The sequence below is a fragment of the Marmota monax genome, unplaced genomic scaffold, assembly GCF_021218885.2.
Source record: "Marmota monax isolate L192 unplaced genomic scaffold, Marmota_monax_Labrador192_F-V1.1 WCK01_AAM20220418_F8-fsc00075, whole genome shotgun sequence".
Lineage (NCBI taxonomy): Eukaryota > Metazoa > Chordata > Mammalia > Rodentia > Sciuridae > Marmota > Marmota monax.
The window spans coordinates 9,152,035-9,163,427 of record NW_026694772.1 but is presented as its reverse complement, the minus strand read 5'-3'; the positions used below and the strand labels follow the sequence as shown (position 1 = coordinate 9,163,427).

Here is an 11,393-nt window from a genome sequence, read left to right as displayed (position 1 = left end):
ACTGTACTTTCATAAACTGTATAAATTATAGTACCAAATGATTTCTGTTGTTCACACTGCCTTTGCATTTTCACTTTATCATAATATTAAGTGTACTTCCAGTAAATTTTTTTAAATCACAGTTCTTTTAACACTCTGTTTAACAATGTTCTTTACTGTCTTCCATAAATGGATTTGAAGTACAAATTATTCCCCACCCCACCCCTTTTTGTGTAGGGTGCTGGGAATCAAACCCAGGGCCTTGCACATGCTAGGCAAGTGCTCTGCCACTGAGCTACTCCTTCAGTCATTCACTTTTTGTTTTGTTTTGTTTTTGTTTTGGTACTGGGGATTGAACTAAGGAGCAGTTTACCACTGAGCCACATCCCCAGCCCTTAGTTTTTATTTTGATACAGGGTCCCCCTAAGTTGCTGAGCCTGGCTTTGAATTTGCAATCCTCCTGCCTCAGCCTCCTGAGCCACTGGGATTACTGGCATGCAACACCACAATGGCAAACGTTCACTTTAAAAAAAACAAAACAAAACATTTTTTCCCCTTAATTTAACCCAGGGCACTTGCCTACTTATACTCTCCTTATGTATAAAAAGTGATCACAGTCTGGCATGGCACAAGCCCGTGGTTCCAGCTACTGGGGAGGTTGATGAGCAAGGATCTCTAGAGCCCAAGAGTTCAAGACCAGCTTGGTCAACACAATGAGATCTAATCTCTGAACGCGTGTGCGCTTGCGCACATGCCCATGTGTATTTCTTTTGGCGGTGCTGATTGACCCCAGGCTGATTTAGATTCCCAAACACGCCCCTGCCCCGAGTGTTTTGAGACCAGACAGGGATTCGTTGTGTTGCCCCAGGCTACCTCCAAATCCTGCACTCTAGTGATCCTCCTGCCTCAGCTTTCCGCCTAGATGGGACTACAGGCACGTGCACCTCACCCGGCTTTCTTATTTTACTTGAAACAGTGTTACTTAGTTTTATTTACCTTTCTGTAACTACAGACTATTGCAGCCTGAAGGAATTTTCTACAGTTAGGAAGATATGTTATCATTTATCACATCTGAAAGGAAATTTGATCACTAAAAAAACCCTCACTCAATCCCTGAGAGGAAAAAATGACCATTCCCAGAGATTTCTTCTTATGCTTCTTTTGTTTTTCCTTTTTGAAAGCATTGTATGACTGTAAAGTATCTGAGAGAAGGGACTATTTGCACCCTGGGAGTTTTTTAAAAAGCCTTGTGACAGGCCACTAAAATTCAAGCCTTCTCTGAATTTAAAGAGATTTCACGTCAGCATGTTACTTGCTTTCTAATTTTGTATTCTTTATTGTATAAAAATGCCTTTAGCATTTAGCGCTGTAACAGCACGAGGGATTCCAGATTAACATAGACTACACTTTTTCTTGGTAACATTTAAACATAGTCTCTGAGTCCCTAGTTCAGTATAGAAACAGTATAAAAATTTTAAACTGGGGAAAACTCGACACATTTTTTAAAGTTGACAATACTTTGTTCAATCACATACATTTTATCTCCCGCCCATCTCTTTAAACTTTTAAAAGGCTTAAGGAGTTAAAAAGAAATCCCTACCCTATTCTGCCACTTCCTAGATATATATGGAAGAATGTGGAAAATGCATTATTTATGAAACAATGATACCAGAATTGCATTTCATAGGTTCCCAAACTCTTGAAACACAGGTATATATAAAATATACCATTAAAAATTCCTACTTTTTGCGATGTGCGAAACCCGTTTCAAAATGTAACCTATTCCTCACCCCCCCACACACCTAATAAAATTCAGTTTGGCTCTCTGATTGAATGCTTATTTACTAAAAAATTAAAGAGCTTGGTAGTTGCTCTAGGGTAACCCTTCTTCCCCCTCGTCTTGCCCGCACACCCATTTTAGACTGGCAAGTCCATTTTCATTTTATTTCAAAGATTTTCTTTCCTTATTTTTTTTAAAGGGAAGGCAGGGGACGTCGGGGGTTGCTAAATTTATCTTCTTCCCCAGCCGCGGGGATGAAGAAAACACATTTACTGCGGGCGGGGGTCTGAGGGCCTGCAAACAACTCGAGCTGGCGCCTCGGCCAGGACCAGCGTGGAGAGGCGGTAGGTCTCCCGGGAGGCCCCCGGGGGGCGGCCGCGGCCCACGAACAAGGTGGGGGGCGGCCCGGGCCGCCTGCCTCACCGCGGGTTCGGCGGACCGCGGCCCCGCGCGGGCTTTACGGCCAAGGCAGCGGCTGCGGCGCGTGTTTGGCGGCGGCGGGCGGGAGCGCGGAGGAGGTGGAAAGAAGGGGGGCGCTGTCACGGAGACTCAGGCCGCAGGAGACCCCGCGCAGCGAGGCCACTGTTCTCCCCGGTTGCGGGGCGTAAGCGGCGCCGACCCGGGGCGCCAGGGGGACCCACCGGGCGGAGGAGGGGGCCTATCTACCCTTCCGCATTTTCCTGGGTCTCTCTCCCGGGCGGTGACGTGACGTGCTGACGGCGGGCCCGTGCCGGGGAGCTGGGCCGCTTTTTGTCAGCTCCGAGCTCGGCCCCTCCTCCCTCCCTCCGCCCGCCCCACCAGCCGGAGCCCGGCCCAGTGCTCCAGAGAAAGGCCGGCCTGCAGCACCCGCCACCGTCGCCGACCGCCCGCACGCCCGTCCGGTGAGTCCCGGGCGCCGCCGCGGCCGTGGGGCCTAGTACGCGCGCGGCGGCCTGGTCTCGGCCTGGTCGGCGGCCCGCAAGGCGCCCTCCCGCGCTAGGCCGGGCGGCGTGGCGCGCGGCGCCGAGCAGGCCCCGAGGAGGCCGCAGTTAGGCCCGGGGAGGAGCCCGGATGCCCCGAGCGGCGGCGGAGACGCTCTCCGTAAGCGGGCGGGGGTTGGGGGAGGTTTGCCCGGAGGTCCGGGAGGCGGCTGAGGGGTCTCGGGTGGGCGCCGCGGCCGACCCGGGGCACCGCACGGGGGCGAGGCCTGGCGAGGAGGCGAAGGCTGCAGGCGTGAGGTGAAGGCCGCAGGCCGGCCGGGCCGATTTTCGCTATGTAAATATCGGCGGGGGGGGGGAGGGACGGGGGACAAGATGGCGGCGGCTCGGCGCCTGCTGCAGGGAACGACTGAGGGGGTTGTCGGGAGGGGGAGCCGCCATCTTGAAAGCGGTATCTGGAGAGAAAATTCCGCTGTAGCCCGTGAGGGGGGGTGGGAGAGCGGGCGGCGGAGGCCGCGGTGCCGGTGACGGGCACCGGAGGCCGGGTGCGGCCGCGTGTGCGCGCGGAGGGGCGTGCTCGCTCCCTACGGCGGCCATTGCCCTCGCCGCCATGATGGGCGCTCGGGTTCCAGGCGCTCCGCCGCAGCGCCACCTTCCTGCCCTGCTTCCCTCAGCCCCGTGACTGGCTGCTGTTTCCGCTGCATTTTAGCTGAGCTGCTGCAGGCGGCCATCGCCCGGGCTCCGGAGCCATCTCTCTCTCTTCGCCCCTGGCCCCAAACATGGCTCTTTTATCTACCTGAGGGCTGCCGGGGTGGTTGGCTGCCTTAGGACTCCAGGAAATTTTGTTTTGGCTAAGTCAAGTCATACAAGGCTGAGAAGGTGACTTCGATGCGGTTGTTCACGCTAAATCATTGCCTTCTCGAGTATGTGAATAAAGAAATTATAAATTGATGGGAAAGTTCTCACCACTCTTGACCAATAGTGAAAAAGTGCAGAGCACGAAAGAGGAAGAGTAAGATTTTGAAGGAATCTTTTGTATTCATTTCTGTGGAAACAGTTTTCTTGAAAAGCTGCATTTAAGCTATTAGTGATGTTTGTAGTATTTTTTCAAGTTGAATAAGGGCAGAAGGTTTTTTCTTATTGAAGGACAGCATAATGTGGTGTAGTATTTAATTTCCCGTCAAGATATTTAGATTTCTTTAGTTGCAAAGTTTGATGATGTTCTATCTCCTGAAGTACTTTTGATTGCGCAGTGTACAACTTTCCTGGTAAACTCAGAACCCCGTGTACACTGTGCTAGTTGCTAAGAAAAAATTTAAATTTTTTCTTGTACACGGTGGCTGCAAGAAGTTCGTGGTTCAGAGGCAGATGACACTAGGTGAAATGTACTAAGTGCTGCGGGGAAGGCATATTCGATTGATTCCTGGACTTGAAGAGAACGCAAGGTTTCTATTTGGAGCGTCAGTCAGGGAAGGGTTCCTAAAGTAGGTGGCATTTTGAGGTAACAAAGGTAGAACTTTGTTAGGTAGCCGAGGGGGTGGAGAAAGGGCATTTCAAGGTTGACTCTGCCTCAGAAAACGGCTTTTACAGTTTGACTGAAGTGGATGGCGTAGATAGGGGAGTTGGTAGGAATCGGGCTAGAAAAGGTAGATTGCGGGGGCGCTTCCTTGCCAGGTGGCAGGACTTAGGCTCAGTGGGGGACGCGGCGGAGGAGCCCTCAACTAGTTCAGTGATGACACACTGGAGCTGCGCTCTATAGTCCGTTGGACTAGGACACGTTTCAAAGTTGAGAAATAACCAGTGTTAAGTCGATCAATGTTTTCACTATCAGGACGACTGCAGGGATGTTCAGGAGTTAAGCAGATTTTGTCACTTTTTGAGTGATCTTTCTTTCTATCCTAATCTCTCACCCCGAGAAACCTTTTGCTCAGTTGTTAGAATTTCTGTGAAAAACAAAGAGGAGGTTCTACCATTTCATTTACCATGGTTGAAAATTACAGGACTAGCGCTGTTGAGTTACTTTGGCCGAAATGAGAAATGACCCTGTAAGTGTTCTTAACGATAAAAATTTTAAGACGCTTTTGAAAAAAGTAGGTTGAAAAAGTGGTTATTAAAAAGACGGTGGAAAATTAAATAAATAAATAAAAAGATAGTGGACTTCCAGATACCTTTTTTAAAAAAATATTTTTTTAGTTGTAGATGGACACAATACCTTTATTTTATTTTTATGTGGTGCTGAGGATCGAACCCAGTGCCTTCCACATGCGAAGCGAGTGCTCTACCACTGAGCTACAATCCCAGCCCCGAAGATATCTTTTTGCAGTCTGTGTGTCCCCCCCCCCCCCCCCCCCCCCGTGACCGCTGTTTTGTTTCAGAGGGTAACTAAGGCTGTTCTCTGAGCCAAGCCTTCCTGCTTGTGTTTTGATTAATATTTGACTAACCCACATGCACAGGTGGGGAATATGTTTACTAGAATTTTTTGTAGACCTATAAGTAGCCTAGGAATTCACTTTGAGTTTTTCCATTTTCCTAGATTGCAACAGGTGAGAGTAGTGATGCTCCATGAGAGGAGTGGAAGGACCCAGAGTCTCCAGTTTATCATAAGGACCATGGTTTAGAAGCCTGAGGGAGAGTGCATGGCATGAGGCTGACTAAGAAGCAGGTTGCTAAGGTGGGCTGTGGTTGTTGAGGTGCTAAAGGTAAACTTAAACTTAGAAAACCAATGGCTTTTATGTCTTAAGTGGGAAAGGCAGAGACGACCTATAAAAAAGTTCTTTAAAAAAGCTTTAAAGAATCAGTTCTTTGTAAAGCTAGACAGTACAATAGTGAATGTTCCTGCTTAAGATTAAATTAGACTCACTTTGTATTATTAAGAAGACAAATGAGTGTATAGTTTAGTTTCCATCAGAAATGGTTAAAAGTAAAATTCTTTCTACCTTAAAGGGCAAACCTTGATAATCTGGAAAACCGACTATGGAACACCTTTTTAACCAACCATCTTAGATAAATGTGATGTTCGTTTTTGATTTTTTTCCCAGATAGATGCCAATTTCCTATTTCAAAAGACGTGCTTACGCATGCTTTCAAAAACTTTTTCCCCTACTTTTTGTAAATGCTTACTCTCCAAACCCATTTACATGTGTATTGTCACTGATTATCTTGTATTATTTGTGCACACTGGCAATTCCAAACTACTACTACTATTACTACTCTCCCCCCCACCCCAAAACTCTTCAGTATGGCCCTTGAAATCCTTTACCCTCAGCAAAGATTACCTAATCTTTTACTTAACTGAGAACGATAAATGGCTATCTGATGTAAACAGTTGTTTCCCTTCCTTCCACTTGATGCTTCTCCTCTATCTCTACCTAGGCTTTCCTCCTTTTCTTTTGCCTCGGGAAGAACAGCTCTTCCTGGAGCCCTGCTGTGCTGCCCCCACCCTGGCCTGCCTCATTTGGGATGTTCTCTGTCAATAGTGCTCTCTTGCATCTTTACCCTCTTAACTCTGCGGGAGCCTTTCCCTCTCTTTATAAATATTCCTAAATTTGCTCATACTTGCAAAACCCTCACCTTTTTTTTTTTTTTCTTTCACCAGTACTTTCATTTGTTTTCACCCCACTTATTCCTAAATCCAGTATTTCCCAAATTAGGAAATTTGCACAGCATCTTTTTTTTAAACATTTACTTTTTAGTTGTAGTTAGACTTTTTTTTTTTTTTTTAATTTATGTTTTATGTGGTGCAGAGGATCGAACCCAGGGCCTCATACATGCTGGGCAAGTGTTCTACCGCTGAGCCACAAACCCAGCCCTTGCACAGCATCTTAATGACTGTCATATAAAAATGTTATGTTTCACAAACTCTGTGCCTTCTCTGTCTTCTATGGTGGTATTTCCCTCAAGGTCAATTCTCCACCCATTTTTCTCTGAAATCTTCTCCCCTAATTTCAGTGTCCCTTACCATGCCCACCTTTTCTCCTAGTTTTTCATCTGAAATTGCAGTTGCTTACTGACTATATCCACACAGGTGTCTAAACTGTCTCAGCAGGGATGAATCCAAATTTATTTGGCACATAGTAGATGCCCAATATTATTGATAGAAAAAAATATTTTTTCCACATGGAGCCCCTAAAACACCCGTTTGTTGTTTTCTTTCTGTTAATGGCACCATTATTTTTCGAGGCTCAGTCTTTCTTCTCTGTCTCAAGAACAATGTGGACATCTTTAGTTTAGCATTTAATCTAATGTATTTTACCTGTGTGTTTATATTTTTTCCTAAACTGTGAATATAGACAGCTTCTCATTTATCTTTGTCCATAAATGGTTCCTGGAATATGATCACTGTCTCCCAAAACAATTATCTCAATTATTGGGTGCAGAAAATTTTATGTAGTTGAATAATTTATTCAAAATAAATTATCTAGTCAATGTGTTCTTTGACCAAAGGTATTCATATTAAGGCACACCTATCTTGTTAGGATAACAAGTCAAAACCAGGAGCTGTGTAACCCCATCCTCACCCCTTGTCGGATTGGAATATGGCCAGCCTCTTCTTATTCTTGTCAAATTGTTTTTCCAAACAACATTTTATAAAATTTGGTTATTTTATAACTGTATTGTAATCAAAGGGAAATATAAGGAAAGTGGATAGCCTTGAAATATACCGTCATTAGGCTTTTTAAAAATGTTTTAAAAGTTTTGAATTATGAAACACTTAAAAATTATTGTAAAGCAAATGTCACCAGATTTAACAAATCTTAATATATTTTGTGGTGTGTTTGCTTCATATTTTGTTTTAGTTTAATGGAATAAAATTTCACACATCTTTATCCCATTCCTGTCTTTGCCAGAAATAACCACTGTCCTAAAATGTATGTACCCAAACAAGTTATTGCTTTTGTGTGTATTAACTTTATGTAAGCTGTATCATACTGTGTGCCTCATTTTATGTATTATTTTCACTGAAGAGTGTTTTTGAGATATATCCATGTTATATGTGGATCTAGTTTATGGGTTCTCAAAATGTGCTCCAGGGATTTTTGAAGCTCTTTTAACAGTCTTACAGAAGGTCCAGGAGATCAAAGTATTTTTTATAATAGTATTATTCGATTTTTTTACCCACATTCTCCTGTACATCATACAAGTACTGTGCAGAGGCTACATGACACATGATCAATAGATTGAATGCAGAAAAAGTTATGGTGATCCATCTGTTCTCTGTTAAGCCACACATTAAAGAGATTTGCAAAAAAAAAAAAAAACTACTTTGTTTCTAAATATATTTTTTGTTTTGAAAAATAGTTAAATTTTTAAATAAATACTTTCATGTTTACATATAGTATGTTTATTTTGTCAATTAGTTTTCTATATTTCTGTTTAAATTTCTAACATAATAAATCTCTATAGAGATGAACTACATGATACATTATTGTGGTCCTTAATTTTAAAGAGCTTAAAGGGGTTCTGAGACAAGACACAAGACAAGTTTGAAAATTACTGATCTAGTACATTGATATTACTTACTGGGGTTTATTTGTCTTTCTATAAGGGGAACATTAGGCTGTTTGCAGTTTTCAGCAATTTCAAACAGTGCTGTGGTGAATATCCTTATACAGGGTTCTCTCTTGGGATTGTATTAGAAGTAGAATTGCTACATTGAAGAAGTCTGTGCATTGTCAACTTTACTGGGACTTGCCAGAATGCCAAATTTTATTCCATTTGACACTCCCACCAGCTGTGTATGAGCCTGTTTCTCCAGATCACTGCCAAAAGATTAGATTTTGCAATTTTTTCCCCATCTGTTGGGTATAAATGCTATCTTTTTGCTGTTTTCATTTTGTATTTCTTAGATTACTATTGAGGTTGACCTTTTTTCCTCCACGTTTATTGGCCATTTGAGTGTTCTGTGAATTGCTCGTGTGTATCCTTGGTTCATTTTTCTATTGGATTGTTGCTTTTTCTTACTGATTTGTAGATATTCTGGATACTAATGATTCACAGTTATATACACTGAAAATATCTTCCGAGTCTGTGGCTTATCTTTTAGTTTTGTTTAAGGAATGCTTTTTATGTAGAACAAAAACAACTTTTTTTTTCTTTTTTTTTTTTTTAAATCATTTGTGGCTTGTGTTTTCCAGTGTCTTCAAGGAATTCTTACTCCAAGGTAATAATGATACTGTGCCTTTTAATATTTAGGTCATTCTGGAGTTTTTTCTCTATTGTGTGGTATAGGGATCTAATTTTGTCTTTTTCATATGGATTTATCGTGTAGTTTAGTCTTTCTTCCCAACTCCTAAGATGTACTGTATTCTCACATATACACATCTGTTTTTAGTTTATCTCTTCTGGTTTCATTGATCTGTTTGGCTATCTCTATACCACCCTGATTTAATAATGGTAGCTTTATAATTAAATCTTATTTTTTTTTCAGGATTATTTAAGCTATTTTCCTCCCTTTGCTTATTTAGGGTTGTTTTTTTAGTTTCTATGAAAAATGGTTGGATTTTTATTGCATTTGCATCAAATTTATAGGATAAATATATAAATTCATATGGATATATTAAGTAGTAGAGTTGGTGTTTATATCTGGACATGTGTTGTTTTCATAGAGTTCTTGCTCAACTCTCAATAGATTTTTTTTGCTAGGTACTATGTAATTTTGGTTATCTTTGTGAATAAGAGTTTCTTTTAGTGTTGGGGATTGAACCCAGGGTCTTGTACATGCTGTTTCACTGAGCTGCACCCCAGCCCTGTAATTTCTATTCAATTTTTGTTGATGTATAAGGGACACTGTGTATCGATCATTTAATGTTGCTGAACTCCCATGACCATGTTTCATAGATACACTTTCCTCCCTACATTTTAATATCTCTGAAATCAAATCTCCAGTTGATGGTGCCCTGTAGTCACTGTTATCCAGGCAGCAGTTATCATTATTTGGGCATGCACTTGGTTAGGGCTCTTAATTTTGTCATCACTTTAAATTTAGAGTATGCCCATTGTTGCGTTTTATTTCATGCCAAACAATACAACTGAAGACAGATGAAATTGCTAAGTGGGTGTCTGCCTTGAGAGAAAATCCCATAGATATAATGGAGCATTTTAAGAAATGCTTCATCCCCTAACACTCTGGTTGGCAGAGGACAGTTTTGTTAGGAACAATTGGAGAGCTTTGAGTAGAAAGCAATCCATTCTAGGATGCTGAATGTGAAGTTTTAGGAATACCCTACAAATTTCTTTGGCTTATACTTTTCTTTTATATATGTACAAGGTATGATAAATTCTGTTTAAATTTGAATTGTCTTGATATGTCTAAAATGAAAATCCTAGATAATAAGGGAACAATAGTATCAGAAAAATTAATGTTTTTTCCTTAGTTGTGTAAAATATAAGGGCTTATTTTACAGTTGGTGGTATCTTTAGATTCAGTGAAATGTGGGAGTAATATCAATTATAATTCTTTTGTATTTTCTATGTAGTTATATCTGTGAATAATAGTTTTATTTTTTCTTTCCCATTCCTTTTTGTCTCCCATTTCTTGTTTATTGACTAACACCTTAAATAAAGTGTTAAGTAGAGCATTGATAATGAGCATCCTTGCTTAGGGATGCTTCTAATGTTTTGTCATTACATATGATATTATAGTGAACTTATTTTTTGGGGGGGGTAGAAATATATATTTTTTAAAGTCAGGTTCTCTTCTGTTTAGCATTTTAAAGTTTTATCATGAACAGTAGTTGAACTTTTCTAAAGCTTTTAATCTATTGTTATGATGAAGTATATTAATAGATTTTCTATTTTAAACTATCTTTGGATTCCCTGAATATTTGCATACTTTGGTTATTGCATATACTTTTCCTTTTTCATATAGTCTTTGTGGGGTTCTTTTTTTTTTTGGTGCCCATACTGGGGATTGAACTCAGGGGTATTCTACCACTGAGGTACACCCTCAGCTTTTAATTTTTTATTATTATTTTTAAAAATTTTGAGACAGGATCTAAATTGCCCAGGCTGGCCTTGAACTTGCGGTGCTCCTGTCTCATCCTCCCAAGTAAGTAGGATTATAGGTGTGCACCACTGTGCTGGCTTCTTTGTGTTGGTTTTGATAACAAGGTTATGTTGTTAATCTTATGAGTCTTTTTTTTTGAGATGGGGGCTCACTATGTTGTCTTCGCTGGCCCCAAACACCTGGGTTTAATTGATCCTCCTGCCTTAGCCTCTCTAGTAGCTGGGACTACAGATACATGCCACTGTGCTCAGCTAATCTCATAGATGAATTGGGAGGTATTCCCTCTTTTCTGAAACAGGTCCATTTAATACAGATAATCTGTTTATTGAACATTAGATAGAACCCATCTGTGATATTGTTTATACTTGGTTTCTTTTTTGTGAGTAGATATTTTTGATTTTGATTTATTGATAATTTTTTTTTTTTTGCTTCCATGGGATATCTTTATGGCTTTTTATGTGGTTTTTTTTTTTGGTCATTTATACAGAGTGAACAATTTCCTAGAAAATTATGCAATTTCAAGGATATTGGTATAAACTATAGGTTTCCTTGATGAAATTTTAAAAATTTAATTTCATTAATTTGTTCATTTTTTCTGATTAATATTGCCAGTAATTGCCTGTATTTATTATATTTTTCAAATAGTTCTTTTTATTGGTTCTTTGTATTTCTGCTCTTATGGTTAAAACTTATTTCCTTCTGCTTCATTTAA

The 11,393-nt window shown here is 41.1% G+C and overlaps 1 protein-coding gene across 8 annotated transcripts in view; it reads left to right on the top strand.

The window, feature by feature from the left end:
• The first annotated feature begins 2,315 nt into the window (after positions 1 to 2,315).
• The window catches only part of Zfx (zinc finger protein X-linked), a 64,998-nt gene continuing 55,920 nt past the window's right edge, over positions 2,316 to 11,393 (top strand). For 3 of the 8 annotated variants that reach the window (XM_046425287.2, XM_046425291.2, XM_058572909.1), the window contains exon 1: positions 2,318 to 2,640. The gene's annotated coding sequence lies outside the window, so the exon portion shown is untranslated. Of the gene's footprint in view, positions 2,641 to 2,820; positions 2,840 to 3,579; positions 3,600 to 5,105; positions 5,348 to 11,393 lie in introns of those variants that run through there. The other 5 variants (XM_046425292.2, XM_046425293.2, XM_046425290.2 and 2 more) reach the window with 5 other exon arrangements.